Here is a 7183-nt window from a genome sequence, read left to right on the forward strand (position 1 = left end):
GTGCAAGACCCGGCCAATTACCAATTGATCTAGAAATGGGAATTCTGAAACCAGACGCAGAAGTTCAAGACTCCAATTGGGATATCATACGGCAAAAGCAGTATCGCCAAGTGCAAGAGAGTGTGGAAAGAAGCCTTCAGCAAACTAGAGAAAGACAAGAGCGAACTTTCAACCAGAATGCTCTAGCGACCCCATTAAGACCGGGTGACCAAGTGCTCAAGAGAAATCGTCGAACCAATAAACTAGACAATCAGTGGGAAGCCGTACCCTACACAGTTTTACCAACAAGAATGGATAATCCTAAAATGTGTCTCATTAGCAAAAACGGAGGCTTAACATCTGTACTAGTGTCAAGAGACAATCTTAAATTATGTCCGGAAGCATTGAAAGAGCCAGAAGTTGTCCAGCCAGAACCAGAAGTTATTCAACCCATGCAGGTCCAACCAGTAAAGGAAAAAGAAGAGGAAATGTATCACACCTGTATAGGAGACTTTCCCAAAACCCTACTAACATACCATGGTGGAGTAGTGGTTCCCATGGTGGCCTTTTACCCAACACCGAACCCAATACCAGAAGTCCCAAGACAGGAGGAGGCTGACCCCGTACTACAGGAGGTTCCAGGCCAGGAAGAACAGATTCCTGGTCAGAGTAATCCCATTCACGGTGGACTTGCCAACTCCATAGTCGTGGAATTATCTTTAGCAGGACGGGCAGATACTACATCCGCAGTAGACAGTAGTACTCCACATGAAGAGATACCGCTATTACGTAGATCACAGCGTAGTACCCAGGGTCAATTACCGGCCAGGTATGCAGATTACCAACTATAAAGCTCATAATGTGAATTGTATATATGTTATGCCGTATATAGTTAAACAGAAAATGTAGTATAGTCATTGTTATCAGTCTGCAACGTTTAAGCCCAGTACCTACAGAGACTTGTCTGTATGAACTTCTTGCATATTCTTGAACTTGTTATCAGCCCGGAGGCACTAAATCAAAGCTCCGGAAAGACTGCTTTTTGAACTTTGCTTTTTGCTCTTTTTGAACTTTCTTTAGACTTTCTATTGATAACTCCGTTGGAAAAATGGAACTAAATTCCTGGACACAAAGTGCAGTGCCTTTCCTAGTACCTTCAAGGGTAGAACTGTATTAATGGACGCTATTTGAAGTGACTTTTTACAGAACTCTATTTTTGTTTCCTTGAGTGGTTTTTTGTAACTTTTCATTTTTAAGACTCTGTACATATTAATTGTTATTTCAAAATGTTATCGTCCCACAGTCCCGGAGTACTGTTCTTAACTAAGGGGGAATGTGGCACCCCTAGGGGTATTTGCCACAAAAATAGTTACTGACACTAAACACAAATATTAGGATAGCAAAACTGCACTACCACCTCCGGCCAGAAGGGGGAGCTCCAGAGACTCCCCTTAATCCATTCTGGTCTGAGAGAAGAAATGGCAGTTGGGCCAAGGAGCTGAAAGTGAGAGGTCATACAGTTGAATCTCTAACAGCCCTGTGACTGTTACCAGGCCTAAATCACCGGCCTGAGGAGAAGAGGGACAGAGAAAAAGGACATTGTGAGAACCGGGTAGCATTAATCACTACCCAGAACAGGCGCAAAGACGGATACCGGATCCGTGGCTGTATTCATTATATATAATACAGCAACCGGAAAAACGTGAGGTGATATCAGCTTCACTAGGGCCGGACGCAGCAACAGATACAGAGTTCAGCGGTACTCCCAGAGGGGGTAAGCCGATAAAAGGACTCGGGTTGCCCGTCGAACCAGGACCCGGAGGGGACAGATTGGGCCGGCAGCCAGTTCACATACAGCAGCAGGGCCACACAGAAATTGCGCACAAAAAGAGGCGAAGACCCCGGCAGGATCAAAGTAACTCAGAGTTCCCATACAGACTCCGGTGACAGGACTGGTTGTAAATCCCTTTATGTTAAAGTAAACTGGTTAAACGTTTCAGTGCTTCAGTCTTTCATTTGGACAATAGCCATCTATCCAGGATCGGGATCGTCACCGCTGGGAGAACCTGCTGCTGATCAAGTAAGTGCCTGTCCCCTCACGATACCCCTTACACTGTGCATTGCCTGAGGCCACGGCACCGGGTCAAGCCACCCGTGACATCCCCCTCAAGAGACAGACCCCATTGGTCCGGTGCTGGGTATCCCGGTCTCCTGGGCGTCACACATACACACATATAGGTACATTATATACACAGTAGTAGTAGTACACGTAGTAGTGCCGCCATGTGACAGCACAAGGTGTAGCTGTGTGCAGTATATAATATATACATACAGACATATAGGTACAGTATATACACACAGTAGTAGTGTCACCATGTTACAGCACAAGGTGCAGCTGTGTGCAGTATATAATATATACATACACACATATAGGTACATTATATACACACAGTAGTAGTGTCACCATGTTACAGCACAAGGTGCAGCTGTGTGCAGTATATATGTATACATACACACATATAGGTACATTATATACACAGTAGTAGTACACGTAGTCGAGTCTCCATGTGACAGCACAAGGTGTAGCTGTGTGCAGTATATAATATATGTATACATACACACACATATAGGTACAGTATATACACACAGTAGTAGTACACGTAGTAGAGTCTCCATGTGACAGCACAAGGTGTAGCTGTGTGCAGTATATAATATATACATACAGACATATAGGTACAGTATATACACACAGTAGTAGTGTCACCATGTTACAGCACAAGGTGCAGCTGTGTGCAGTATATAATATATACATACACACATATAGGTACATTATATACACACAGTAGTAGTGTCACCATGTTACAGCACAAGGTGCAGCTGTGTGCAGTATATATGTATACATACACACATATAGGTACATTATATACACAGTAGTAGTACACGTAGTCGAGTCTCCATGTGACAGCACAAGGTGTAGCTGTGTGCAGTATATAATATATACATACACACATAGGTACAGTATATACACAGTAGTAGTGTCACCATGTGACAGCACAAGGTGTAGCTGTGTGCAGTATATAATATATGTATACATACACACACATATAGGTACAGTATATACACACAGTAGTAGTACACGTAGTAGAGTCTCCATGTGACAGCACAAGGTGTAGCTGTGTGCAGTATATAATATATACATACAGACATATAGGTACAGTATACACACAGTAGTAGTGTCACCATGTGACAGCACAAGGTGCAGCCGTGTTTCCCTCCCGCCGGATGAGGAAGTGCTCTCCCTCACAGCCAGGTCGCACACAGGCGGGTCTCCGGGATTCCGGGCCTTTCTGCTGACAGGTGTCAGGACTGAGCTGTCAGTACAGCGGGGCGGGCTGCAGGGCGGGACCAGGCCGGGGTAGACGGGTGGTTCCGGCCTCACAGGCCCTGCGGACACTCTGCTCTGTGCCGCCATCATTATGGGTAATGTGGTAAGCGGCGGGAGCGGTGATGAAGATGAACCCGGGATGGAACAGGTGGACACCGGAACAGCAGCCGGGGACCCAGCAGCGGGAGGATCGGGCAGCCAACAGAGTCCGGCTCAGCTGGGAATTCCCGGGCCGGCATCGCCGCCGCTGCTGCCGCCCTCTCCCGGTGTACTGCTGGAGCAGGCTCGGCTGAGGGAGGCGGCGGCCCGGTTGCGGGAAGTCGGGGCTCCGGAGTCTGTGGTATCCCGGCATCAGAGCGCCCTGCTCCGCTGGCTGGAGGAGAGACTGAACCGAGGGGAAGAGGCGCTGACCCGGGATCAGTTCATAGAAATGCTGGAGAGCAGAGCGAGCGGCCGGGAGGAGTGCGAGGAGGTAACGTGCAGCTGTGCCGCGAACTACCGCTGTGTCACTAGGCCCGAGGGTGCCGCGGTCACAGGAGCAGCGGACGGGGCCCTGTGTGGAGTGGTGACAGGAGGAGCGGACGGGGCCCTGTGTGGAGTGGTGACAGGAGGAGCGGACGGGGCCCTGTGTGGAGTGGTGACAGGAGGAGCGGACGGGGCCCTGTGTGGAGTGGTGACAGGAGGAGCGGACGGGGCCCTGTGTGGAGTGGTGACAGGAGGAGCGGACGGGGCCCTGTGTGGAGTGGTGACAGGAGGAGCGGACAGGCCCTGTGTGGAGTGGTGACAGGAGGAGCGGACGGGGCCCTGTGTGGAGTGGTGACAGGAGGAGCGGACGGGGCCCTGTGTGGAGTGGTGACAGGAGGAGCGGACGGGGCCCTGTGTGGAGTGGTGACAGGAGGAGCGGACGGGGCCCTGTGTGGAGTGGTGACAGGAGGAGCGGACGGGGCCCTGTGTGGAGTGGTGACAGGAGGAGCGGACAGGCCCTGTGTGGAGTGGTGACAGGAGGAGGGGACGGGGCCCTGTGTGGAGTGGTGACAGGAGGAGCGGACGGGGCCCTGTGTGGAGTGGTGACAGGAGGAGCGGACGGGGCCCTGTGTGGAGTGGTGACAGGAGGAGCGGACGGGGCCCTGTGTGGAGTGGTGACAGGAGGAGCGGACGGGGCCCTGTGTGGAGTGGTGACAGGAGGAGCGGACGGGGCCCTGTGTGGAGTGGTGACAGGAGGAGCGGACGGGGCCCTGTGTGGAGTGGTGACAGGAGCAGCGGACGGGGCCCTGTGTGGAGTGGTGACGGGAGGAGCGGACGGGGCCCTGTGTGGAGTGGTGACAGGAGGAGCGGACGGGCCTCTGTGTGGAGTGGTGACGGGAGGAGCGGACGGGGCCCTGTGTGGAGTGGTGACGGGAGGAGCGGACGGGGCCCCCTGTGTGGAGTGGTGACGGGAGGAGCGGACGGGGCCCCCTGTGTGGAGTGGTGACGGGAGGAGCGGACGGGGCCCTGTGTGGAGTGGTGACGGGAGCAGCGGACGGGGCCCTGTGTGGAGTGGTGACGGGAGGAGCGGACGGGGCCCCCTGTGTGGAGTGGTGACGGGAGGAGCGGACGGGGCCCTGTGTGGAGTGGTGACAGGAGGAGCGGACGGGGCCCTGTGTGGAGTGGTGACAGGAGGAGCGGACGGGGCCCTGTGTGGAGTGGTGACAGGAGCAGCGGACGGGGCCCTGTGTGGAGTGGTGACAGGAGCAGCGGACGGGGCCCTGTGTGGAGTGGTGACAGGAGGAGCGGACGGGGCCCTGTGTGGAGTGGTGACAGGAGGAGCGGACGGGGCCCTGTGTGGAGTGGTGACAGGAGGAGCGGACGGGCCTCTGTGTGGAGTGGTGACGGGAGCAGCGGACGGGGCCCTGTGTGGAGTGGTGACGGGAGGAGCGGACGGGGCCCCCTGTGTGGAGTGGTGACGGGAGGAGCGGACGGGGCCCCCTGTGTGGAGTGGTGACGGGAGGAGCGGACGGGGCCCTGTGTGGAGTGGTGACGGGAGGAGCGGACGGGGCCCTGTGTGGAGTGGTGACAGGAGGAGCGGACGGGGCCCTGTGTGGAGTGGTGACAGGAGGAGCGGACGGGGCCCTGTGTGGAGTGGTGACAGGAGGAGCGGACGGGGCCCTGTGTGGAGTGGTGACAGGAGGAGCGGACGGGGCCCTGTGTGGAGTGGTGACAGGAGGAGCGGACAGGCCCTGTGTGGAGTGGTGACAGGAGGAGGGGACGGGGCCCTGTGTGGAGTGGTGACAGGAGGAGCGGACGGGGCCCTGTGTGGAGTGGTGACAGGAGGAGCGGACGGGGCCCTGTGTGGAGTGGTGACAGGAGGAGCGGACGGGGCCCTGTGTGGAGTGGTGACAGGAGGAGCGGACGGGGCCCTGTGTGGAGTGGTGACAGGAGGAGCGGACGGGGCCCTGTGTGGAGTGGTGACAGGAGCAGCGGACGGGGCCCTGTGTGGAGTGGTGACAGGAGGAGCGGACGGGGCCCTGTGTGGAGTGGTGACAGGAGGAGCGGACGGGGCCCTGTGTGGAGTGGTGACAGGAGGAGCGGACGGGCCTCTGTGTGGAGTGGTGACGGGAGCAGCGGACGGGGCCCTGTGTGGAGTGGTGACGGGAGGAGCGGACGGGGCCCCCTGTGTGGAGTGGTGACGGGAGGAGCGGACGGGGCCCCCTGTGTGGAGTGGTGACGGGAGGAGCGGACGGGGCCCTGTGTGGAGTGGTGACGGGAGGAGTGGATGGGACCTCTGTGTGGAGTGGTGACGGGAGGAATGGACAGGGCCCCGGTGTGCAGGGGTGACACAATAAACCAGTGCTTTGCTTGCCACGTACCTTTGTATAGGCATGTTGTGTGTTGGCATTTAGACTGGTGTTGCTATGATTTGTGGGTTGCACAACCTTTCGGAGCAATTCTTGTGACCGCCCCTGATCGTTTGCCCTTTCAGGCAGGCGGTCAGCAGCCGGCCTTCAGTGTGGATGTGTGGCACTTTTTTCAGATGAGTTTTCTGGCTGACTGTGTTACAAATGGCGTGCCACATGTGACGTTTCTACGGGCGTCCCTTCAGGGCTCATACGTTTGGGCTTATTCCAGCCCTGATTTGTACAGTGTTCTCGTTCGGCCTCCATAGACGGGCTTGTACGTCCCTTTGCCTCTGATTTCGTACAGAGATTTTCCCATGCAAACTGACTGATTTTCCTGACCTCTTCTCCCTCAGTCTGTGCCCGGAGGCTGCTGGCTCTCTTCTGAATGAACCAGTAGGCCTCGCTCTTGTCTTTGACTACTAATGCTAGTGCTGGATTTCAGGTTTCAGCAAGTGAATACCAACAAACCATAAATGATACCGCTACCTGGTTACAGTGTTATAGACATAGACGCCTTAACTACGGAGATTGTGAGGAGCCGGGACATGGAGGAATTACACAGAAAGATCAAAAGTGTAGTGGAAAACAAGATGTCTGTATGGTTCACCGGGCACACGTGGCCACATGGGCATGACTCTCGAGCCATTCCTACACTTGTCATTCACATGACCACTGATTATGCAGTCGTTCTTTAGGATTTTTTTATGTTGTTCATTGTAGTATAATAGGGAACCTGTCACCAGAAAATACGCTGTTAATCTGCAGGTTAATAGTTTTTAACCTGCCTGGCACCAGCACTTAGCCAAACGCTGCGGGGAGAAAATTACCTTTATTCCCCCCGGCAGTGTTCTGGTTTCAGTTATGAGGCAGTGCTTTGGTGTGTGTGTCCAGTCACTGCTCCAAGAATATGGAGTGGTATCTGTAACCGGGCACCGGACCTTGA

Source organism: Ranitomeya imitator, chromosome 3 (genome assembly GCF_032444005.1).
Source record: "Ranitomeya imitator isolate aRanImi1 chromosome 3, aRanImi1.pri, whole genome shotgun sequence".
Classification (NCBI taxonomy): Eukaryota; Metazoa; Chordata; class Amphibia; order Anura; family Dendrobatidae; genus Ranitomeya; species Ranitomeya imitator.